This window comes from Halichoerus grypus, chromosome 9 (genome assembly GCF_964656455.1).
Source record: "Halichoerus grypus chromosome 9, mHalGry1.hap1.1, whole genome shotgun sequence".
Lineage (NCBI taxonomy): Eukaryota > Metazoa > Chordata > Mammalia > Carnivora > Phocidae > Halichoerus > Halichoerus grypus.
This window is the reverse complement of record NC_135720.1, coordinates 71577702-71603740: the sequence shown is the minus strand read 5'-3', so window position 1 is coordinate 71603740 and position 26039 is coordinate 71577702. Positions and strand designations below refer to the sequence as shown.

General features: G+C 38.2%; 1 long non-coding RNA gene across 1 annotated transcript in view; it reads left to right on the top strand.

Moving 5' to 3' along the window:
• The first annotated feature begins 285 nt into the window (after positions 1-285).
• LOC144378817 (uncharacterized) overlaps positions 286-26039 on the top strand; it is a 284835-nt gene continuing 259081 nt past the window's right edge. Inside the window, exons 1-3 of the long non-coding RNA XR_013440930.1 lie at positions 286-329; positions 13716-13888; positions 17829-17934. This is a non-coding gene — a long non-coding RNA (uncharacterized LOC144378817). The remainder of the gene's footprint in view (positions 330-13715; positions 13889-17828; positions 17935-26039) is intronic.

Here is a 26039-nt window from a genome sequence, read left to right as displayed (position 1 = left end):
ACAAAAAAACCTATAGGCTGAGGCTTCCTTTGGGGGGCCAATGTGCAACCTATCTTAGCCTTCTTTGCTTAAGAAAAACAGAAAATAGTTTCAGTCTGTTAATTCCATTAATTTCCTAGGATTTATGAAGAGATTAACACATGCATGAAGGTGTTGGGGTTTTAGGCACATGTAGATAATTTTCCTTTGGTTCAGTTTTTGGGTTTATTTATTTACTGTATTTCTCCTCTCACTAAAATATAAACTCCCTGAAAGCAGAGATCATCACATTCTTTTCTTCTGCTACAGCCCCAGCTCTCAGCATCTTCTGCAACATACCAAAGGTCTTGGTAAGTAACTGTTAAATGAATGCTGCTCTGTGCACTTCTTTCCTGTTTTCTGGCATCTATATGTATGGTCAAGGGCCTTTAATCTGGTGTAGAAAGCCAGTGAGAACTCTGAGTCCAGCAGATGCTGATTAAGGTGGAGAGAGGGGCTAGTGCTAGTTCTTCTATAAAGTTTTTGTACATAGCCAGGAACAGAGCTAGAAGAGGCAAAATTTAGAGCTCATCTCAGTGGGATGTTGCTAGACCAAGAAGTCAGGACAAGATGTGGATCATAAAGCCAAGGGGTGAATCCAGAAGCTAGTGAGCAGGTCAGTGTAGAATGTAGTGTTTGGGAGTGTAGGCTTCTGAGCTGGGACTGAATTCCAGCTCTGCTGTGGACTGTGTGACCTTGGCCAAGTCACTTAATATGCCTAAGTAGTCCAAATAAGACTACCTTATTTACCAAATAAAGTTAATAATAGTACCCATGAAGTCTTATTATGAAGACTTAGCAAATTAAAATTGTGCACGGAACACACAATAAATGTTAGTTCTTATTAGTAAGCCAGCTAGTTGGTCAGTAGAGAAACAATAAGGCAGGACTATTTGGAGAAGCAAGTCTTGTGATTGGTGCACTCAAAGAATGAATAACCAAAAGCTAGATCTCTGCCCATTGATAGTTGCAGGACTTGTCATTTTATCCTTTGCACAGAGTCTGAAACAGAGGTAGGATGAGGCAGAGAGTCTTGCAGCTCTGGCAGGATCCTCTGAGCTTTACCTTTGAGCTCAGGGAGGTCAGGAAGTCCAACACAAGTGAAGTATACCTCCCATGCTCACAAAGGAGAATAACTGAGAAGTTCAGGAGCACAAAAGCAGAAACCCAAGAAACACTGCTCTGAGATCCCTTTACTTTTTTATTTTTTTAAGATTTATTTATTTATTGAGAGAGAGAGAGCAGGGTGAGGGGTAGGAGAGTGAGAGAGAGAATCTCCAGCAGATTCCCCGCTGAGTATGGAGCCCAACACAGGGCTCTATCTCACCACCCTGAGATCATGACCTGAGCTGAAGTCAAGAGTCAGAGGCTTAACCAACTGAGTCACCCAGGCACCCTGAGATCCCTTTAATTACAGGGGAGGAAAACCCTTCAGGGTGCAGAGCACAGTCCATCCAATGGAGACTGTTTGATTTTCCTTCTACAAAGAGAGAGGTGGGCACTTGGCTGTAGGAATCTCTGGGGCTTGGAGGAGCATTTGTCCAGCACTGTGCTTCCAGTATGGTAGCCACTAGTTCCATGTGGCTACAGAGACCTACAAATGTAGCTGGTCCAAACTGAGATGTGATTTAAGTTTAAAATACACACCAGATTTAAAAAATTTAGTGCAAAAAAGGATGTAGTATAGCTAATAATTTTTATATTTATCATACACTGAAATGATAATTTGGATATATTGGGTTAAATAAAATACAATGTTAGAATTAATTACATTGTTTCTTTTTTTTAATGGAGCTGCTAGGAAATTTAATATTATGCATATGACTTGAATCTGTGACTTGGCCCTATATTCCCATTGGATAGCACTGGCCTGGCATCTCTACCTTACAGAGTCAGTTCAGCAGTCAGCATATCTGAGAGATAAAAAGACTCTCCTCTTCATTACACAGTCTTCAGTACTGACTCTCCAGCTATAAGGCTCCTCTTGACTGAACAAATGAGGTTGGCTCTATACTGACAAGTTATAGGTTGGGATTTGTGAGCCTGCCACAAGCAGGTTGTTAAGTCCCATCTCTGACAATTTTTATCTAAGAGTCTATTTAAGTAAATGTTAGCTTTTCTTTTCTCTATAGCAAGCAAAAATTGATCCTGTTAAATTTAATGGCAATGCATTAAATTACTGAGTCATCATTCCACTGATGTGAGCCAACTGTAACGTGTCACTAGACATTTCTAGTAGCAGGCATTCAGAATGGCAGAACTGATCTCTAATGACTAAAATATCTGTAGGGTCTGTGCCTGTGGATTAGGGTAGTGGAATGGATTGAGCAGCTTCCGAGGGTGCTTGAGATTTAGAGGGAACACAATGCTCTTATTGGCGTTCTTTTCCTTTAGGTAAAGTTGCAAGCTTCTATAAGTTTTTGGAAATGTTCCTGTAAGGTTACATAATTAAAAGTAAATTGGGGATAACAAAGTTTGCCTTGAAAGAGCCAGACAATCCCATAGAGTAAAAGGGTGGTAACTGGTATAGAGTATGGAATCACCCTGAGAGCCCAATTGATGAAAACAAAAGAGGTTTTTAGGTTTGGAGCCAGGTTATAAAACTTGGGTTCTAGTCACTATTTTACTGATAACTGACCATCTAATTATGGATAAATCATTCCTCCCTCCAGAGTCTTATTCTTCTGGAAAATTGGGAAAGGTTAGTACTAGAACAGATGATTGCCAATTTTGGATTTGAGATAGAAATTTGCAAGTTGGCAGTATGATGATGATAGTTGTGGTAGTTGGTGTGGTAGTTGATGTGCTCACCTAGGGAGAAAATTTAGAGAACAAAAGGTGAAAGTTCCAAAGGAGAGGCTCCAGGCTTATTTTAAACAATGGAACAGTTGAGGAAGTGTGTGATATCTTAAGCTGACTATTATTGGAGAATGTCAGCCATTTGGATGTTTGCTATTTTTGCTAAAAGAACTCATCAACTTCTTTTCTCTATTGTTAAACCAGTGTTAATACAAATCCAGTTCTCAATAATACTCTCATTCAAGTAGAATTGGATGTATTTGTGTAAAATAAAGGCTGACGTGTTCACTGTTGGATGCCTACAAGGATCTATTCTCCCCTCCTCTATTGTTACAGCACCCCATTTTTTTGTTGCTGTTGTTGAAGTACTTATTCCTGTGCTTCAGGTAAAGTGAGGCAACCTTTAGCTTTAGCGCCTGGCTGGATTAGTCTAAGAGTCATCTCATGTCCTTTGTCTGTGATTGGCTCAGGGATTGTCATGTGACCAGTTCAGGCCAATGGAATTAATGGAGAGATTTTCTGGAATTGTCTTTCTGTCTCTTCTGGGAAAGTTTTGGGAAGTAGCCTCTTTTTCTCCAAAGTTGTTGTACATCAATATGTGAACTAGAAGTGTAAGGAAAAGCTGATTAGGAGGAGGACAAGTCTCAGAAAATAGCAAAGAAGAGGATCCTGGATAAAGCAAATCCTGAAGCTTTCCTCGTGTCTAGACTTTTAGAACTGGTGGCCAGTAAATTTCCCTTTTAGTATAAGCAACTTTGAATTGGGTTTTTGCGACTCGTGGCTGAAAGTAGCCTTCACAGTCTTGCTACATTATAGTCTATCCATAGCTAGAAACTTGCCGTGCACAAAATGTTTGGCTCAATATGTCTTATCTGCAGACATTTTATTCATTTTAAAAACAAAGATTGGAGGATTCTCTCTCCCTCGGCCCCTCCCCTTGCTTGTGTGTGTTCTCTCTCTCTCAAAAATAAATATCTCTTAAAAAAAAAAAGAACACAAAGAAAGCCTGGAGCTACTGCAGAAGTGAAGAGAAGAACCTATCTTTTCAAGGATCTTATATTAAAAGTTCTCACTTCCATATTTAACTGTCACTGGCAAACCTTTTTGATGGCTGAGAGGTTCAGGTTCCAGAATCAGGTCTTCAGTCTTCTTTGATCTCACAGAGAATGCTACTCTGCCTGTCAGATCAGAAGCCCTGAGCTAGAGGTGTGCTTGGAGGGAGGGGGTGAAGGTGAGAATGAGGAACAAGGATGAAGAGCACAGGTACTTATGAGGGTCAACAAGCTGTGAAATGAATCCTATGGAGTTTTCTCACTGTGAAAGAAATGAGAGCAGGTTCATAGTTTTAATCTTCCTTATTAGTAATGGTGGCAAAAAAGGAAAAGGAAATCAACATTTATTAAGTAGGTACTATTTTAGAGGCATTCTGCTAGGAACTGGGAGCTTTCATGCATGTGGGGTGGTAAAAGGGTAGTAAAGGAAGGAATAACAATTGGGACAGGACACCCTCATTAAGGTATGTGTCTGTCTCTTGCTTGCATGTTGGGAGGCATATGTATTTTATTTAATTTAATTCTCAGAGAAGTTCTTTGCTGTGTTATTATCCCTATTTTTATAGAATGAATAGAGGCACAGAGAAGTTGAGTAACTGACTTAAATTCACACAGAATTAAATGAAATCAAATCTCTTTCACTTCTAAGCCATTCTTCAGTACATTATTCACACTTTCCTCCACCATTCTCATCCTTGTTCCTCCTCATTCCCACCTTTAACAGCTCTCCTGGACAAAATGTCCGAAGTCAACTTGTTTCAAAATGAGGATATGGAGAAGTTATTAGTTATATGTTGCAGGCCACAGTGATAGGCACAGAATCTGGAAGCAGTAGTTTATAAACAATTCCTTTTCCAGATTCCTTTGCCCAGCTTCAATGGTGGTCTTGCTTGTCAATTCATTTCTTGGCAGATGTCTGTGATGTTTATTTGCTTGTAGTCTTACTCTCAGTTTATGTCTTTCCTTTGTTTTCTTTTACAGAAATGGATTTTTCAATAGAATCATTCTCAAACCCAGACAAATTTTATCAGTTCAGGCACAGACATGTGGCCATTCTCCTACAGTTTATTTTCTGTTGGTGTTGAAATACCAATTTTGGAAAGGAGGGCCTCAAGAGAAGCCCATGGGCATGGGCCACAGGATGGCTGTGATTTGAATTGAAAAGTCTTTGGGTCCCTTTGGGGTAAGATAATGAAGCCAAAGTTCAAATACAAATATTTGGGATAGGGACAAAATTGAATTATTGGATCTGTGTTAGGGGACTGGTCCCTGAGTCAAAGGGCACAAGACCAGAAGTTAGTGATCAGGGACTGTAAGGCAAAGAAAAGAGATGCAAGTCCAGGTAAATGAGAGTAAAAGGTTGCAAAGAAGGGTTCCTGGTTGAGGGTAAGCTATTTAGTCGATCTATCGTAGGATAATACTTTGCCCTCATGAATTATGCAGAGTGGTGATATTGGATGGCCTTTCTAGTATCATTTCCCTAGGGAAGAGGCAGGCTCTCAGACAGGAGACCTCATCTGAAACTAGCTAGCCCTAGGCAGACAGTAGAGTAGTGTGATGGTTGATTTTATGTACCAACTTGACTGGGCCATGGGGTGCACACACATTTGGTCAAACATTATTCTGGATATGTCTGTGAGGATATTTCTGGATAAATTAAGAATTTTTTTTTTTTTTTTTGAGAGAGAGAGAGAGAGGCGGGGCAGAGGGAGAGGAAGAGAGAATCTTAAGTAGGCTCCATGCCCAGCACAGAGTCTGATGTGGGGCTTGACCTCACAAAAACCCTGAGATCATGACCTGAGCTGAAATCAAGAATCTAATGCTTAACCCATTGAACCACCCAGACACCCAGGTTTTTTTTCTTTTTTTTTTTTTGAGTATAGTTGACACACAATGTTACATTATTTTTAGGTGTACAACATAGTGATTCAACAACTCTATAGATTATGCTATGCTCACTCCAAGTGTAGCTACCATCTGTCACCATACAATGCTATTACATTACCATTGACTATATTCCCTATGCTGTGCCTTTTATTCTCATGACTTATTCATTCCATGACTGGGAGCCCACTCCCTTTCACCCATTTTGCCCAGCCCATCTACTCCCCTCCTCTCTGGCAACCATCAGTTTGTTCTATTTATAGGTCTGATTCTGTTTTTTGTTTGTTTATGCATTTTTTAAATTCCACATGTAAATGAAATCATATGGTATTTATTTGTGTTTCTCTGTTTGACTTATTTCACTTAGCACAATACCCTGTAGGTCCATCCATATTGTCACTAATGACACAATCTCATACTTTTTTATGGTTGAGTAATATTCCATTGTAGATCTCTGCCACATCTTCTTTTTCCATTCGTCTACAGTTGGACACTTGGGCTAGAGACCTAGATTTTATAAAAGGAAGAAACTTTTTAAAAAAAAAATTTAAGAAGAGTGTCTAAAGAAATAAAGTAGGTTTAGAGATGTGGATAAAAGGGCTCTGAAGTCAACCTTAGTCTACTTTTTAAAAACTCTAAGTATGTGTGTGTGTGTGTGTGTGTGTGTGTGTGTTTATGGGGCATTAGGGGGAGAACCACATGTGAGACCCTCATGTGCATAGTGGGGTTTTTTTGTGGTGAAGTACACATACATGAAATATATCATTTTAACCATTTTAAAGCATACAATTCAGTGTCATTAAGTACATTTACAATGTTGTGCAGCCATCACCACTCTGTAGTTCCAGACCTTTTTCATTACCCCAGATGGAAACCCTATATCTATTAAGCAATAGGAGGAAAAAGAATGAATCAACAAAACACTCAGCATCTTCAACCTCATCTCTTTTGCCCGTGCAGAGAAAAATATCTTTCCTGTTCCACATCATCCCAAATGATGCTTAAAGCTCTTTTGCGCCTCTGGGGCAAGAATTTCACTGATAATCTCAGATGATGTTTAGATGTATTGTTTCAGAGGGTTCTTCTTTGAATCTAGAATCCCAAATGAAGGTGTCTTAAAAAATCAAATTCCTTTCGCATAAACCTACAATCAGTTCTGGAGCTGATAAATCTCTGGTTTCTTGATTAGGATCAGAGTTTGTCTGCCATCACACCAGTTTCCCCTGATAGGCTTACTGTTTGGCAGGAGGTGGGCCCACACCAAGCACACTGGCTGCCTTCTCCTGTACTAACTCCTTACTTTGAACCAGTGTCCATTATGCTGAAGGATGCAGCACTGCTGTGAGGCTACCCAGAGAGCTGATAACATTTTGGTGTTCACAAAAAGCTGCTGGAGTTGATTACTTTGTTTTTTTCTTTTAATTATTATTTTTATAGTAATTTTATTTTTATTTATTTGTATCTTTTTTTAAATTTAAATTCTAGTTAATTAACATACAGTGTAATATTGGTTTTAAGAGTAGAATTCAGTGTTTATATATAACACCCAGTGCTCATCACAATGAGTGCCCTACTTAATACCCATCACCCATCTGGCCCCTTCCTCAACCACCTCCCTTCTTCAACCCTCAGTTTGTTCTCTATCATTTGGAATTGGTACTTTGAAATTAATTTTCCACAGCTGGGATTGGAAAAGCTCCAGAAGAGAAATCCTTTAAAACTATTTGGAAGGACAGTGGTAACCTTTTTGAATTTTTCCCTATGAAATAATAGAAATAAATTATTTACCCAGTATGTTAATTTCAGTGTAATTAGGATTTACTTAAAATAAACAGACAAAAAGGTAACATTAATATAAAAAGAAATGGCTCACACTAATATATTAAATGGAAAAAATGAATATACAATGACTTGGTATGGGTTCTGTACTCATTTCCAACATTATGTGTTGAGAGGTTTCCACCATACCACCAGGCAGTTCTTCCTGAATTGATACCAGTTGAGTGTCCTACAAATCAACTCAGTTCTGACCCTATCTCCCCGGAGATAGCAGCAGATTCCACAGGCTTAGGGCTCAGTCCCAAAAGACTCCCCCTATTTTAGATGCTAATAGTAAGCCCAGATTGTTATCTCTGCTCCTGACAAATGGGGTATAAATCTGAGGTTCCCAGGGCCCCCTCCTTGGGTTCAATTAGTTTGCTAGATTGGCTCACAGAACTCAGAAAACCAATGTACTCAGTAGATTGCTATATTCCATGTCCTCTCTGAGCACACCACTCTCCCCAAATCTCAACGTGTTCACCAACCTGGAAGATCTCCGAACCCTGCCCTTTTGAGTTTTTATGGAGGCTTCATTAGTTACGCATGACTGGTTAAATCACTGGCCATCACATTGCTCAGTGATTGAAGTCAATCTTCAGTCCCTCTCCTGCCCTCCGCAGAGAAGAGAACTGAAAGTTCCAACCCTCTAGTCACATGGTTGTTTCCTCTGGTGACCAGCTCCCATCCTAAGGTGCTTTCCCCATTCCATTAACATAAAAAAGGACACTTTTATTGCTGTCCATACTTAGGAAATTCCAGGGATTTAGCTGTTCTGTGCCATGCATGGGATAGAAGACAAAAAATGTATTTTTTAAATAAAATGGACATTTTTATATGTCACAATGGACATTTTTCATATGCCTGTGCACTTTTTAAGTAAAGTTTGATTTCTTTCTATAATTTTAATAATACTCTAGTTTCCATCATTTTCAGGAAGTAAAGTAAATTTCCAGAAACTAAAATTTTCTTTTTTAAAAATACATAAACTTGGGGCGCCTGGGTGGCTCAGATGGTTAAGCGTCATGATCTCCAGGTCCTGGGATCAAGCCCCTCAGCAGGGAGTCTGCTTCTCCCTCTTCCTCTGCCTCTCTCCACTGCTCCTGCTCTCTCTCTCTCTGTATCTCTCTGTCTCAAATGAATAAATAAAAAATTCTTTAAAAAAGATAAAGTACATAAACTTGCTTCTTAACCACTTGGTTGGATTGCTTTTTCCCTGCCTGCCAATACACAGACTGTTAATGGATATTAGACATTCTCAGTGACTCAGTCACACTCGATGAAAAGCTGCTCTTCAGTGAAGCCCTTAAGAGCTAATGGAATGTAGAGAGCTGTCCACCGTTACATGAAATGGCTCACTGCTATTCTGCTTTTAGAGTTCTGGGTGCTTGTGCACGCCCCTCCCCTCTTCTTTGTCTCCCTTCTTTTTAGATACTGAACACTTTCATGCTTTCTACCTTCAGGAGATCTGACTTCATCAAACTCCCCATTTCCAACTTCCTTTTGCTGTTGCTGTTAGAAACGTGTGTAAAGTCAAGATGCTGAATGTCTATAGTCTGTAAGTGAGGACCAAAAGCTTTTGCCTTTGGAATAAAGAGTGCCTGCAAATAACAAGTTTTAAATCAAAGCTGGCTTTTTAAATAAAATCTGTTAATATACCTTATATACAGACATGAGAACAAGGTGAAATGTTTTTAAATACAGTTCTTCTGTTTTTAAAAATTTGATCCACACATATTTTTTGAGTTCTGTGTAATACATTGTGCTAGGTGTTATAGAGCATGCATATCCAGAACTGTCTGAGGAGTTTCCTAAGTAATGGTGTGCTTACCAACCTTAGGTGTAATGGATGTGAAAGCAAGTATGAGCATGCTTAGAAATGGAAAAAACATCAAGGAATACCATCAACATGGTGGTTTAATTGTTCATATTATTTAAATTTTGTGTCCTTGAGTAAGATAATATAGCCAAACCTATAATAAGTATATAGCCACTGCTCTGAGTAGGTCTTTGGGGGAAAATAAGTCAATGCAAGCAAGCCCTTGCTTTAGGCAGCCCATCCTTGGGAGATTGCAACAGTGGGGGTCCTGCTGTAAGGGCAGGAGGCAGGGAGGGATGGGTGGAGAGAGGGAGAAAGTGGGTGGCTGAGAACCATAACTTACTTGCTCAGATGATACTACAAGACCATATTGACTCTTCTGACTTCTTTTTGAATAAACCACTTAAGAAGAGGACTCAGTTCTCAAGTTAAAGGGGTATTAATAAAATCATACCCATTGTTAACTACATCCATACCAAAGGAAAACATTGGTCCCATTAGTCAGCCTACCTTAGGACCAGGGATGTTGAAAATGGGTTGGGAGAGAAGTTTGTGCCACTTTCTGCTTTGTTTTCCTTGTGTACTATGCCCAGGAAAAGCCTCTTGTCAGTTTTAGTGCATACAGTTGAAAATGCTCAATATGATCACCTCACATAGATGAGTGAGTGTAGAATAAACTGTTACCTCCATACTAATTATTCTAGCTAGAAAATAGAAGCCATCTACAAATAAAAGTATGCACATCTTATTTGATTATGTTGAGTCATACATTGTTTACTCGTTGCTTCATGTTTGCATATAGATTATACTTATTCAATGTATTAGTCTGCTCAGGCTGCTATAACAGAATACCATAGACTGGTAGCTCAAACAACAGAAATTTATTTTCTCACAGTTCTGGAGGCTAGAAATTCAGGATCAAGGTGCCCCTGGGATGGCTTCTCCTAAGGCCTTTCTCTTTGGCTTACAGATGATTGTCTTTTCACTGTGTCCTCACATGGCCTTTTTTCTGTGTATGTATACCCCTGGTGTCTCTTCTTCTTGTTATAAAGACACCAGTCCTATTGGAATTGGGCCATACTCCAACAGCCTCAATTTACCTTAATTACCTCCTTAGAGACCCTGTCTCCAAATATAGTCACATTGGGGGTAAGGGCTTCAATATATGAATTTTGGAGAGGGGAGCATAATTCATTTCATATACTCAGTAAGATTATAAACTGCACTAAAGCAGAGATCTTTCCCTGGCAATCACACCACAAAAGCTGATAGGCTCTATGATAAAAAGTACTGTTGTTGAACACAGACAACTTATTGGAGGTGGGGGATACTGGGGTGGGAAGATAGTATTGTTTCCTCAAGAGAAGTAATTCTTGCCCCCTATGTTGAAATTCTTTGAGAAATGAGTATCTAGATAAAGACTATGCATAAAGAATAGAGGTGTAAGGGGCCTTGGAGACCATGTAGTTCAATCCTCTTGTTTTACCAGTGAGCATGTTGAGCGCCAGAAGGTCATGAGCTTTGCATGTTAGCAGCATAGTTAACGGCAGAGCTGGGAGGAGACTGCAACATTTTATTTTTCCATAACACACTGTCTCCAAATATATCTATGCATAAGGAGGACCAGTGTATATAATCTATTCAGAGTTTCAAAAAGTTGGATAATTTTTAATCCTAAAGGTGGTAAAACATAGAGTTGCAGGGAATTGGTCTTATTTTGGTATGGAACTGATAAATAAAGGAAATAAAAGTTTTGAAGAGATGAGCATTCATCTCGCTAGATATTCACATGATTCAGCAAACATTTACTAAATATCCAGTAGGTAGTGCTGAAGCTTGGGTTTTTAAATAGAAACATTTTTATGAATGGCCTAGGAAGGACCATGATTTCACTAAGTCAGCATTTTCAAAGAGGGATGTTGGTAAGGGTTATGAGGAAAAGGGTTGCAGACGTAAATATGTTTAGAAATAGTTAAAGTAAAAAGTGGTTTCTTTATTGTAGAACTTCTCTGGGCTATTGCTACAATAATTAAATATGATGGGTCAGTATGTTCCTAAACTTTCTTGACCAGAGAAGTTCTCTTTCATGGAATACCTTGTAGGAAATACTGTGAAGTCTACAAGGCAAAATACCAAGTCAGTGAGGATGGGAAGGATCTGAGTGTCCAGGAACACTTACTATTTGCAGAATATACTTTAGCAAGCTACATAGTCTTATCTTCTTTTTCCCGTAAATAATCTCACTTATAGTTTTCATACATATTACTTCCTGAGAAGGATGCCTGTTTTCTAATTCTTTTGCATTATTTACAATTCCTTGTTATAGTGCTCTATGCATAATAGGTGCTTAGTAGATACTTGTTAATTGTCACTGTGATTATAGTAAATGAGTTGCAATGGTGATGACTGAGAGGTAATGTGATTAGGGAAGAAAAATAAAACTATATGTTGTAGGCATAAAAATTACAAACAAGAACTGTCACATTTGTAATTTTTCTTTATCTTAACATAATTCTGACTCCACTCACATTTTCGTTATTAATGTGGCTTCCTTTCCCTTTGAGTGTTATACAAGAATTCCAAGACTTACAAGTATATGGAGATTGGCCGAGGGCCTTGAGTCTCCAGTTCATCATGACAACCCCTGATGCATTCATATACAAGCCTGGATTATCCAGATGGGCCCAGTGTAATCACAATGGCTCTTACAAGAGGGAGGCAGGAGGATCACAGTTAGAAAATAAGATGTGACAAAGGAAGCAGAAGTCAGGGAGAGAATCAAAGATGCTAGGCTGCTGGCTTTGAAGATGGAGGAAGGCTTTGAAGATGGAGGATGGAGCCACGAGCCAAAGAAAGAAGATGGTCTTTACAAGTTGAAAAAGGCAAGGAAATGGATTTTCTCTTAGAACCTCCAAAAAGAATGTAGCCTTTCTCTGCTGACACTGATTTTAGCCAAGTGAAATCCATCTGGAACTTCTGACCTCCAGAGCTATAAGATAGTGAATTTGTGTTTTAGCCACCCAGTTTGTGGTAATTTGTTATAACAGCAATAGAAAACGAATACAGATTTGCAGTATCTTGAAGCTTTGGGGGTTCTGCTACTTTCTTTCTAAAGGGGGCCTGGGGTGGGACTGTGGATGTGGGTTGGGGTTGTACTATGGTGCCATTTTCCTATGCCACATTGCTGGGATATTGTTTGGAGCAGGGGCTATTCTATTGATCTTTAATGATGCTTTTCCATTTTTTCCCTCACCAACTTTATCTCCTCCCTTTATTCCCATTCCAGGAGAAAATATATTCATTGAGCTCAAAGTTAGGAAAAGAGAGGCCTTCTTGAATGGAAGAAGGAAAATTCTATGCAAACAAATCACACATTTATAGCTCAATAAATCACCTCACCAAATGTACTTATAGAATAACATTCTAAGTATTGGGTCTTGATATAAGAAAGAGTCTTAGATACCCCCAGCCATTAAATCAATCTCTTTTCCTTGGCTCACTTGCCTTTCTTTTGCTCTCAGTGAACCCAAAACTCTTCCTTCTCTACTACCCTTTATATATGTGTGCATATGTGTGTGTATGTATACATGTGTGTATACATAGATATCAAATTCATATATATATCAGTAGATATAAAGTTTATATATAACATTTCTATGCATAATCTTAGTTTATAAGAGAAATAATGAGTTAAGATTTTCTAATTTAGAAGTACCTAGAAAAGACTAGCTAGAAATTTTCTTGGTTGCTTTGTGAGAAGAGAGATGGAGCAAATGTTTAATAAAAAAGGTGCCTAAGGTTTATTCTATGAGTTTTTTGGAAAATGTAGGTTTATGTACTTTAAATGATGTGACAGACAACAGAAATTCTATGCTTAATTTGCACACTAAAATGAGACTCTTGGCTCCTTTCAAAGCCATTAACAGTATCCCCCTATTTTCCCTCTGACAATAGTTAATACATATATTTTTTTCCTTTGGGCCATAACTGATAAAATGAACAGTTGAAAATAGTAATTTGAATCAAACGTTAAACTGGAATGAACCATACTAATTTTCCAAATCTTGAACTAAACCCAAATATTGCTTTTGTATTAAATCATAAATGCATTGTTTTTTCCCCCCACAATTGAACTGGTTTGAGCCAGAACTGAGCCTGCATATTTTTTTTTTCCCCAAATCACTGAATTGGAAGAAAGCTGAAATGTCAGAATGTCTCCTGAACAAAATTTGAGCCAAACCATTTCATTTGGTTTGAATCCCTGATGAAAAGGGAATTGTATCTTAATATGTTTGTTTTCATCTCTGTCTTTCCTTTATTTTTAGGTGCAACAAGCATGAAGATCTCTTGTTATTTTCTAGAAGCTTTGGCAACCATAATTAGTCATACCAAAAATGTTGTTCAGAGTTCCAAGTAATATTATCAAAAGGACTCACTCTTATATGGGCACACATAGAAGCTGACAAGTGGACAACTGGAGGCCTACCTGTGACTGCCTGTAGGTAGAAGGATTCATAATACAAATTGGCCCTTCACCACATTTTTTTTTTTAAGAAAAATCCATTTGTCTTGACTATCTGCTGGTGTTCCATTGCATTGAGGCCCTTTTTCATAGATATTGAAGATGATTTGTCTGAAATTAAATTAAAGTATTTGTCTGAAATTAAAATAGGCAGTCTGACTCAAGGAGGCACAGTTTGAGAGAGGTGTCTCCATAGAGCACCACCATGAGCAGGGCCAACGTTTCTGTGGAGGCTTAGGTCTGTGTACAGACAGATATCAGGGACTTGGCATTTTTCCAGGTTGGAACCTAAAAATTCAGAAAATTCTATGGATTTTTGAATTAGAGATAAGAATGGGGGAACAAATGAGGGTTGCCTTATTGGATAAGGACTAGGAAACTCGTCAATATTAGTTTTCTTCTGAATCAATTCTTCTGAGCCAGGCTATAGATGGAACCCATCTTTCTACATTATAAATTATACTTTATTGTAAAATCTACAACAGAAGGTAAAGACCCTTAAAAACCATATAATCTGTTCCTCTGACAGTAAAGGCCAGTTCTTTAATGTTGTCTTTGGTATTTTGTACCAACCTGTGAAAATACGAAACCCAATCCACTGGCATGTAGAGTAATTCTCAAGAGGGATTATTTTCTGAATCCACAGACTTTTAATCAACCAAATTGCTACTAATAGCTTAAGTTTCTTGGTTCTACCCATTACTGTTTGACCATTTTGCTAGGTTATCACCTTCCTTTCTTACTTTTGGACATTTGTAGTCAAATATATCTTTCATCAGTCTTGTTATTTGCTTTACCAAGACCTCACTCTTAAATGACATTTCTCAATATCAATTTATTACTCTTTAATTAGCCTTGATAGCTTTTTAAAAAATTATAATAGCTGAATACATTTTGCATTTGGTAAATACCTTTCTAAAAGTATGCTTTGTATTTCTAATCCCTGATGAGCAATAGTTGCTCTTGTAATTACCTAAGAAGAGAAAGTATTGGAAATTTAGTTTAGATACACTTTTATAGCAAACAATAATTATGGAAACAGTAACAATCTAGCAAATTATCTATGTGCATATGTGCTCTCTGAGGAACATATAGGCTACAATAGTTTAACAGATATTTAAAGACTAAAGTAGAAGATTTATTACTGATCATTTGAAGATGATATCTTTCTCTTGCACATTGATTTTCAACTTGCAAATCACTTGTATATATAATCTCATTTTGCCCTAACCAGAATCCCAGAAGGGAGGCAGGGAAGAAACCATTATTTGTAGATTTGGACAAGAGCTCAAAGCGGAAGGGTACAGCTGGTTCTTAATTCTTTCAACAATTAGTCTCTGCTAGTCATTACCCCTTGATGTTTCCTGAAGGTTTTGCAAGCATTTCTTTACTTCATTTTTGTTTAGTTTTACAAAAGCTATAGTTCTTCTTTGCTTTCATTTGAATGATCCTCTGTTTGGAAAAAAGACAGTTTCTTCAATAAATGGTGCTGGGAAAATTGGACAGCCACATGCACAAGAATGAAATTGGACCATTCTCTTATACCATACACAAAGATAAACTCAGAATGGATGAAAGACCTAAATGTGAGACAGGAATCCATCAAAATCCTAGAGGAGAACATAGGCAGTAACTCTTTGACATCAGCCACAGCAACTTCTTTCAAGACACATCTCTAAAGGCAAAGGAAACAAAAACAAAAATAAACTTTTGGGACTTCATCAAGATAAAAAGCTTCTGCACAGCAAACGGAACAGTCAACAAACTAAGAGGCAACCCATGGAATGGGAGAAGATATTTGCAAATGACGTTATAGATAAAGGGCTGGCATCTGAATGATCCTCTAGGTTCAAACAGATTGAAAAATTCTGACAAACAGTATTCAGACCAAATTGAGATTATCTCCTCTTTGGAGTAAAATATATCTCCTTTAGGACCACATAAACCAACCTAATTCCCACTGAAATTCTGACCAAAGAATTTTATTTGTCTTCTAATTGAATGCCATTTTATTTCTTGTATCTACTAAAAGTTGTATGTAAAAAAGTTTTAAAAAATCCCATTTTTGTTCATTAGCCTACAGCAAGTTTACAACTTTAGGAAGAAATAAGGCAGGGAGGCATATTAAAGACAGCACTGACCTGAGTAGGGGGAGACCAATGTTCTAGTCCTATACCTATCACCGATTCCTTATGCCCATCTGAGCCTTCGCTTATTAATCTGTAATATGAGATATTTGGACTGTCCGGTCTCTGCAGTTCCCCTGCTAACTCTAAGATTTCAAAGTCCTGAACTTAAAATTGTTGATTTCTGATTATGCCAGATCTCCCAGCCTATTTTCTAGGATAATGAGATCTATATTCTAATTATATGATGGGAGCAGTATTAAAGTTGTCTGAGGCAGGGACTGCTATGTGTGTGCCAGAACTCATCTCCTATAGCTTTTGGTACATAGTAAATGACTGAGTTCTGGCATCTGGAATGTGGGTAGATTATGGGTACTTTTAAGTCTGATTGCAAAGCCTTACAGCACAACCATCTCTTTCTCTATTCCTCATCTCTGGCCAGAAGCTCGGGACTTTCTGGTCACAGGTAATAGTGAAGATACAAGATAGAAGGAGTCTGAGCCCTTGAATCTCTGCATGGAAGGTTGCCTGTTCAACACATGATTATACTACATGTGAGAGAAATAAACTTCTTTGAGTCCACTGAGATTATCTTTCACTGCAGCTAATACTAAAGTAGGATGCTGATTAACACAAAAAATTAAAATGTGCATCATTGGTTTGAGGGTCAGGTGGTGGAAGGCAAAGAAGAGATATAGTTGCCTGGAAGACTGAAGAGCTCTGTTGTACCATGGCAAAATGTTTGATAAAAATATCACCTGTGATGACTTGGAAGACATATATTTGCCTAGGACCCTATAGCTCTATCACAAATGAGGGGGGGTCTATGATTATATTGACTCTTATTGACTATTTTGAGAAAAACATTATAATAAGAAATAGACCAAGTTTTGGCTAGTTCTCAAACAGCAAATCAAGGGAATGGAGAAATTCTAGGTATTAGGGCCTTACAGGTTGGAAACAGCAACTACTTCTCAGAAGATTTAAAATTAAAAGGGCTTTAATGAAAAAGACCAGCAAGACTTCTCAGATAAAAACAATAACTTATTTAGTGGTGTTACCTTCCCACCAAACTCTATTTTTTCAGATAGCCTCAATGTAATCATCTTAAATTGTGTGTGTGTGTGTGTGTGAGAGAGAGAGAGAGAGAGAGAGAGAGAGAACAGCAAGAGGGGGAGGACAGAGAGGGAAAGAGAAAGAAGGGCATGGGGTGAAGAAGGTAAGAAATAAGACAGGTTGGAGAATTATGTCTGAGAAAGAATTTTGGATGTGATTATTTGGCATTTAAAACTGACTGGAAGTGGCTTTAATCCTACAAGATTTTTTAAGGGAATCTACTGCCAAAGAAAGCATGAACCTGTTCTAAGTTTGGGACTGGTTAGAGACTTTAAAACAACCTTGGGCAGGAAGTGGGCTGCAAAAGATGCACAGTCTACAGATATCCATTTTAGTCATGGCCTTGGAGATGAATGGACAAAGAAGAATTTCCCAAGGTAGTGTCTGTAGCCATGGAAACTAATGAACAAAGAAGTACCTTCTAGAGAGCAGAATCAGTCTGTAAGTAAGAAACTTCCCAAATCCCAGGGTTGAGGGCCTTCACTATGGCTGCCCAGCAGGATTTTTTTTCCCATTCACCAGGAACTGCTATGTGCCTTACATTCTTATTTTGAATGGGGGATTTTATTATTAATATCAGGCCCTAGTTCACCATTGTATATTGAATGTTTGTACAAGAGCGGACAGACAACTTGATATTTAGTTCTTAAGTCACTATTTTTTTAATGTCCTAGCTGCTGGGCCACAAGGAGCCACCTGATAGAGCTGACAGAAAGACTGTGCTTCAAAGGGAGAACCTGCCTTTTGAACTGGTTGCAGTGACTGAATGTGGCTTTGGAGGTACCTTTTGCCGGGGTTGAGGTGGGAGAGATTGGGAGTCTGGTAAATGTGTTCTATAGATAAGAGGAACTGTAAAGTTGATATTTGGCAATAAGAATGCCATGGCAGAATTGCTGTATGTTAACAATGTCATTTCTTCTATCTCTTGACAAACAGTGAGACTACTTTTCTCAGTCTTACTTTGTGTGGTCGTATGATTGAGGTTTGGCCAGTGCAATGGAAACTGAGGTTACGTCTGCCTCTTTCAGGCCTGGTTCACCAAAAACTCTAGCACAATCATCTGTGCTCTCTCTTTCCTAGTCAGTTGGCTAAACATAAAACACTCTGAAGTTCTAGGGCAGAGGTTGGCAAACTACAGCCTGAGGGTCAAATCCAATCCACCACCTATTTTTGTAAATCAAGTTTTACTGGAACACAGTCATGCTTGTTTGTTTAGTTATTGTCTATGGCTGTTTTTACACTACAACAGATTTGAGTCATTGCAATAAAGACTGTTTAGACCCACAAAGGCTAAAATAATTACTAGCTCTTCTTTACAGAAAAAGTTTGATGACTCTTATCTTCGGGAATGGTGGATGAAAAGTTTCTGGGTTGCTATATTACTTCATGGGAGACCACTCATAGCATACCCTATTAGATTTTACTAGAATGAATTCTTTTGTGTTAGGAATGGAGATTTTTGGGATTACCTATGCAGCATCCAGAATTACATTAGCTAATATGCTGTGACTGAGATTTAAATGTGGAAGGACCTGTTCTGCCTTATGACCAAGCTCTCAGTATGAGATTTATGTCTATAAACAGTAAAAATGGACCAAACTTTTCAAAAGGATGCTTTGAAAGGAAGTTCGGCTCAGGGGCGCCTGGGTGGCTCAGTCATTAAGCGTCTGCCTTCAGCTCAGGTCATGATCCCAGAGTCCTGGGATCGAGCCCCACATTGGGCTCTCTGCTAGGTGGGAAGCCTGCTTCTCCCTCTCCCACTCCCCCTGCTTGTGTTCCCTCTCTCGCTGTGTCTCTCTCTGTCAAATAAATAAAATCTTAAAAAAAAAAAAAAGGAAGTTCAGCTCAAATAAGGAAGAAAGATTAGTGCATTCTTCTGATAAAATTCTGCTTACACCTATATTTTAAAGGATGAACTTTTTAAGGGTGCAGAATGGCTTACATTAAGTTCATTTGTTGTCACAAGAAATTAATGCATGAAAGGCATACTCCAGTTGTGTTTTAAATGTTTGTTCCTACAGAGTGCTTAGTTCCAGACTCTCAGGCTAAGGGTGTTTTGCCATTAAATGGCCCCAACAGAGCATCTGTGTATCTGATAGCTTTTAATTGAGCTACCCTTGCTTTCTTCTGAAAGAAGACACTTACAGAATATGTTAAAAAATATAACCATGGAGGCACCTGGGTGGTTCAGTTGGTTGAGCATCAGACTCTTGGTTTCAGCTTAGGTCATGATCTCGGGGTTGTGAGATCGAGCCCTGCACCTGGCATGGAGTCTCCTTGAGATCCTCTCCTCCTCTGCCCCTCCCCCTTCTCACACTCATGCTCTCTCTTTCTCTAAAATAAATAGATAAATCTTAAAAATATATATAACCATGATCCCTAACAAATCAACTCTACATTAATTGTTAGCTTTAGAAAAAATCCCAATAAAGTCAAATACCTAAAATATATCTTTAAAAAGTTTTATATCAGCCCCCCCACTCACCATGGCACTTGCTGGCTCCAGTGGTCCCAAGGTCCCAATCAGCCTTTGCAAACCTAAGCTCCAGGCAGGCACTCATGAACCCAGTTTCCCAGATGCAAAAATTCTCAAAAAAATACCAGCGAGCCAAATTCAACAACACATTAAAAAAATCATAAACCATGGTCAAGTGGGTTTCATCCCTGGTATGCATGGATGCTTCAACATACACAAATCAATAAATGTGATATACCACATTAATAGAATAACAGATAAAGAACATATAATCATCTCAATAGATGCAGAAAAATTCAACATCCTTTCATAATTAAAATTCAACATTCTTTCATAATTAAAACTCTCAACAATTTAGGTATAGAAGGAACATACCTCAGTGTAAAGGCCATATAAGACAAACCCACAGTTAACGTCATCCTCAATAATGAAAGGTTGAAAAGTTTTCCACTAAGATCAGCAACAAGACAGGGTGCTTACTCTTACCACTCCTATTCAACATAGTATTGGAAGTCCTAGCCAGAACAATTAGGCAATAAAAAAACAAAACAAAACAAAACAAAAACACAAAAGTTATCTGGATCAGAAAGAAATAAATAAAATTGTCTCCGAGGATGATATGATCTTACATATAGAAAATCCTAAAGACTCTACCAAAAACTGTTAGAACTAATCAATGAATTCAGTCAAGTTGCAGGATACAACAAAATCAATATACAAAAATCAATTGTGTTTCTATACACTAACAATGAACTATCTGAAAAAGAAATAAAGAAAACAATCATCACATTTGCATTAGAATCAAAAATAATAAAATACAAATAAATTTAACCAAGGAGCTGAACAACCTGTACACTGAAAATTATAAGACATTGATGAAAAGCCTTGACAAAGAAACAAAGAAATACAATGATATCTTGTGTTCATGGATTGGAAGAATTACTATTGTTAAAATGTCTACACTACCCAAAGTGATCTGCAGACACAATGCCATCCCTATCAAAATTCCAATTTTGGAATCCCTATCCAATTCGGCATTTTTCACAGAGATAGAAAAAAATTCCTAAAATTTGTATGGCACAACAAAAGACCCCAATAGTCAAAGCAATGCTGAGAAAGAAGAATGAAGCTGGAGGCACCACACTTCCTCACTTCAAACTTAATTATAAAATCATAGTAGTCAAAACAGTATTGTACTGGCATAAAAACAGACATAGACCAATGGAACAGAATAGAGAGCCCAGAAATAAATCCACACATGGTCAACTAATATTTGACAAGGGAGCCAAGAACACTCAATGAAGAAAGGATAGTCTCTTCAAAAACTGGTGCTGGGAAAAGTAGCTATTCACATTTAAAGAACAAAATTAGACCATTATCTTATACTACTCACAAAAATCAACTTGAAATGGATTGAAGATTTAAATGTAAGAACTGCAAATGTACTTTACTAGAAGAAAACATTAGGGAAAAAGCTTTTTGACATTGGTCAAGGCAATGGTTTTTGGATATGACACCAAAAACATAAGCAACAAAAGCAAATGGGACTACATCAAACTAAAGAGCTTCTGTATAGCAAAAGAAACAATCAGCAAAATGAAAAAGCAACCTACAGAATGGGAGAAAATATTTGTAAATCTTATATCTGATAAGGGGTAATATTCAAAATATATAAAGATCTCCTACAATGCAATAGCAAAAAAAAAAAAAAATTGATTAAAAAATGGGCAGAGTCAGGCACCTGGGTGGCTCAGTTAAGGGTCCAACTCTTGATTTCGGCTCAGGTCATGATCTCAGGGTTGTGGAATCGAGCCCAACATTGGGCTCTGTGCTGGATGTGGAGCCTGTTTAAGATTCTCTCTCTCCATCTCCCCTTGCCCCTCCCCCCCCAAAAAAGTGGGCAGATGACTAGAATAGACATTTTTCCAAATGATACCTACAAAACACCAATGGGTACATGAAAAGGTGTTCAACCTTGCTAATCATCAGGGAAATGGGAATCAAAACCATAATGAAATATTACCTCAAACCTGTTAGAATGACTATTATAAAAAAGACAAGAGACAAGTGTTGGTGAGGCTGTGAAGAAAAGGGAACAACTGTGCACTGTTGGTGGAAATGTAAATTGGTGCAGCCACCATGGAAAACAGTATGGAAATTCCTCAAGAAATTAAAAATAGAGTTACCATGATCCAGCAATCCTACTTCTGGGGATATGGCTGAAGGAAATGAAATCACTATCTCAAAGAGATATCTGCACCCCAGTGTTCATTGCAACATTATTTAAAATAGCCAAAATATAGGAAGAACCTAAGTGTTTTTTGACAGATGAAAAGATAAAGAATATGTTGTGTGTACACACACACACACACACAATGGAGTATTACTTAACAATGTGAAAGAAGGAAATCCTGCCATTTGCAACAACACGGATAGACAAGGGTATTATACTAAGTGAAATAAGTTAGACAAAGTCAAATACTGTATGTTCTCACTTATATGTAGAATTTTAAAAAAGCCAAACTCAGAAACAGAGAGTAGAAAATGGTGGTTTCCAGGGGCTGAAGGGTGGGGAAAATGGGGAGATGTTGGTCAAAGCATAGAAACTTCTAATTATAAGATGAATAACTTCAGGGATCAAATATATAGCCTAGTGACTCTAATTAACAATACTATATTTTATACTTGAAAGTTTTTAAGAGAGTAGATCCTAAATACTATCACCACACACAAAAAATGGTATTTATGTGAGGGGATGGGGAAGTTTAACCTTACTGTGGTAATCATTTTGCAGTATACATGTGTATCAAATCATTACATTGTACACCTTAACTTATATTGTATGTCAATAGTGTCTGTAGGTTGAAAGAGAAGGGGTTACAACTAAAAAAAAAAAGGAAAGTTATGCACTCTAACTCCTCTAAAAAATGCTGAGATTATTAGATTATATAACCAACGGAGGTTTGCGAGGGTTTGTGAAGTCCAGGGCTGGAAGTCAAGGAGTGAAATTTCAGGCTATCCCTAATTAGCAACCTGAATTTCAACAGTCATTAACTTTTCTGAGCCCAGTTTCCTCATTGATACATAGACCTCAAGGTTCCTCTCAGCTCTGTATTGAATGGAATCACTTAGATCTAGTGTCTTTGTTTCTTAGTGTTCCCAGCCTAATCAAAAGTAAAATTCACTGAGAACCTTGATAGAACTATACTTTTTTCAGTTGTTCCTTTAAACATGCTGTTTCTGCCATACCTGGAGATGAAAGGCAGCTGACTTCTACCTGTTTTCTCAAGTCCCTCAAGTAGCTAAATAGAAACTTGAGAATCTAGTCAGTTTTACTTGCCTTTTCTTCACCTTGTTTTCTAGGCCAATTAGGAAAGTTTTTAGAACTCTTCCCTTTCTGGCTGACAAATAACTATTTTTTAAGTCATGTTTGGGCTTATCAGAATTACTATATGTTAGGGGTGCCTGGGTGGCTCAGTTGGTTAAGCAGCTGCCTTCAGCTCAGGTCTGATCTCATGGGTCCTGGGATGGAGGCTGTGTCAGGCTCCCCACTCAGTGGGGAGTCTGCTTCTCCCTCTGCCTCCCCTCCCCCACCATGTGCAAGGGCTCCAGCGCTCTCTCTCTCTCTCTCAAATAAATGAATAAGATCTTAAAAAAAAAAAAAAAAAGAACTACTATATGTCAGTTACTGTTTTTGCCAGTCCTTACTTGAAAACAATAGGTTGGTGTTATGTAAATGACCCAAAGATGGCCTCTGTGTGTTGGCTCCTAGGCATTTCCCCACTGCAGGCTGAGACGCGGTAGCTCAAAATCCTACCGGTGCCAAACCCAAAGTTTTACACTTACCAATTATTTTAAAAATAGGTCAAAGAAGCACATTTTTGGCTATTTAGAGACTGGTTGCTTTTCATATGCTGTGAAACCTCACTCAACAGCTGTTATCTATTTATAAGACAGGTCATTGCAGTTGTAAGGCCCCATGCTGCTGTGGCCCTTTGGAGCTGTACGACCCTGCCATGCTGAGTAATATCACCTAGACACTAAACCCCCCCCTCTTCTGACTAGCCTTTCCTTTGCCTGAACTCTAGCCTCTGTACAGTTTCTTGCAGTGAGGAATGAACCCTGTCATGCAACCCTGTCCAAACACTGCCCAATAAAGCTTGTTATGTTTCCTGCCTCTTGTGATCATATCCTTTTCCTTGCTCAGCCCCCAATACCCTGGCAATTGGGTTTATCAATTGTTGCTCTGTGGGAAAATGGCAGCCCTTTGGATTGACTGACACCCCACTAGACTTTTAGGTTCCTACATCAGTCTCAGCCTCCCCTGACAAACTTGTTTAAAGACAACACTGCAGGGATGCTTAGGTGGCTCAGTTGGTTAGGCGTGGGACTCTTGATTTCGGCTCAGTTCATGATCTCAGGTTGTGAGATTGAGCCCTGTGTCGGGCTCCACACCGGGCGTGGAGCCTACTTAGGATCTGTCTCTTCCTCTCCCTTTGCTCTCCAATCCCCCCATCTCAAAAAAGAAAGAAGAAAAGTAAAAAAGTTAAAGATAACACTGCAGTTGCTCTTTCCATAATCATTCTAGGTTTTTTCCCCTTGGTGTTATTAATCATAGTTATAAATTTGTGAATTTTCTCTCTGCCCCATTAGAATGTCAGCTCTGTGAAGAGGGGGATTTAGCTGTTTTGTCTCTCCAGTGCCTAACATGGCTTTGATCTAGAATGTATCAGTTAAATATTTGTTGAATGAATGAAAATATAAGTGACTACCTCTATTAAAACTTGTATGGATTTCCCCCCCACATTTCATGGTAGTCACTTAGGTTCAGCTAACACTTTTATGGGTGTCAATTTATAATCCAGAATTTACAACTCAAACCAATAAATGATTACCTCAAAAAACTTGTTAACCATGGATTTATGAATTGTTCTTTTTTGGGAAGTCTGAATTAGATTTAAAAAAACATACATATAAATAAAGAGAAGCATATTGTATTAGTAATATGCTCTCAGCTACAACTAATGGAATACCCCACTAAAAGTGCCTTAGACAATTGAGGTTTGTTTTTCTCCCATAATAAGGAGCTAAGAGGTAACCCATTCTAGGGCCAGATCAGTGCTCAATAAGGTTAGACTATTTGGATAAATTTTTGCCTTATGGTCACAAAATTGTGGCAGCATCAAACCTCATGTCCTAAAATGGCATCCTCCTAAGTAGGAAGGAAGTGAGAGAGCAGAGAACTTTCCAGTTTTCATCAAGAGAGGACAATCCTTTCCAGAAGCCCCCAGAGAACTTAATGTCAGATCCTGTTGGGTAGCATGGGGACACATGCCTATCCTTAGAACACTCACTGACAGAGGGGGAAGAGGTTTCTGTGTCTGGCTTAATATGATTTATCCTCTGCAGTGAGACAGACTTCATGAAGAGCAAAGGATCTATATCAAATCCTGAATTAACTTGGGATTTTTCAGGTAAGAAGAAAGGAGGATGCATTTGAGTGGGCAATTGATAATATTGGCTATACATAATGCATTGTCTCCAGTCTCCCCATTTTTCTTTTTTTCATTTTTGCTTATCTTTCTTTATTACTTAAAACTTTTGGGGGATCTAATAAAAAAAAGCCTTAAATTTAAAAAGTATCTGGATATCTGTCATTCAATTAATCATTTTTCAAGTATTTACTGAGCACTTAAAATGGGCTCTGCATTTTCCTAAATACTGTTTCCTAGTCTGCTGAAGGAATGGTATAAAAATACAAAATGATGGACTCCTGTCTCACATTTAGGTCTTACAACCATTTTGAGTCTATTTTTGCGTGTGGTGTAAGGAAATGATCCAGTTTCATTCTTCTGCATGTGGCTGTCCAATTACGCAAACAATGAATCATGGAACACTACATCAAAAACTAATGATGTAATGTATGGTGATTAACATAAAATTAAAATAAAATAAAAAAAACACAAAATGAAGAATAAAGAATACAATTACGAAGATTCTATCCCTTTTTTTCAGTTGAGAATTGCTTTCTGTTTTTCCTGAGACTGTGGTTACTGCTTACTTAATTGCTCAAATAATGATTAACTTTGTGTGCAAGGTGTCTCTGCCACAGAACCATACTTGGCAGGGGACTGTTTCCATTGTGCCATGTTTATGATTTGGGATTTATAAAAGGAAGGGAGGGATCCAGATGTGCCAGAAAAGCTTGTCTTGCTTTTGTGGCTTCTCCAGAATAGTTGCATGTTCACTTAAAGGAGAAACAAACAACTGCAGGCCTCGTGGAACTGGGATAAATCATGTGGCTGTGACCTAAAGAGATGACAGGTCTTTATTACCTGATGAACAAGCATAAAATCCTGTGACGTGATTTCTTTGGGGCATGTTTACTCAATGGCCTGTTTTAGTTTTA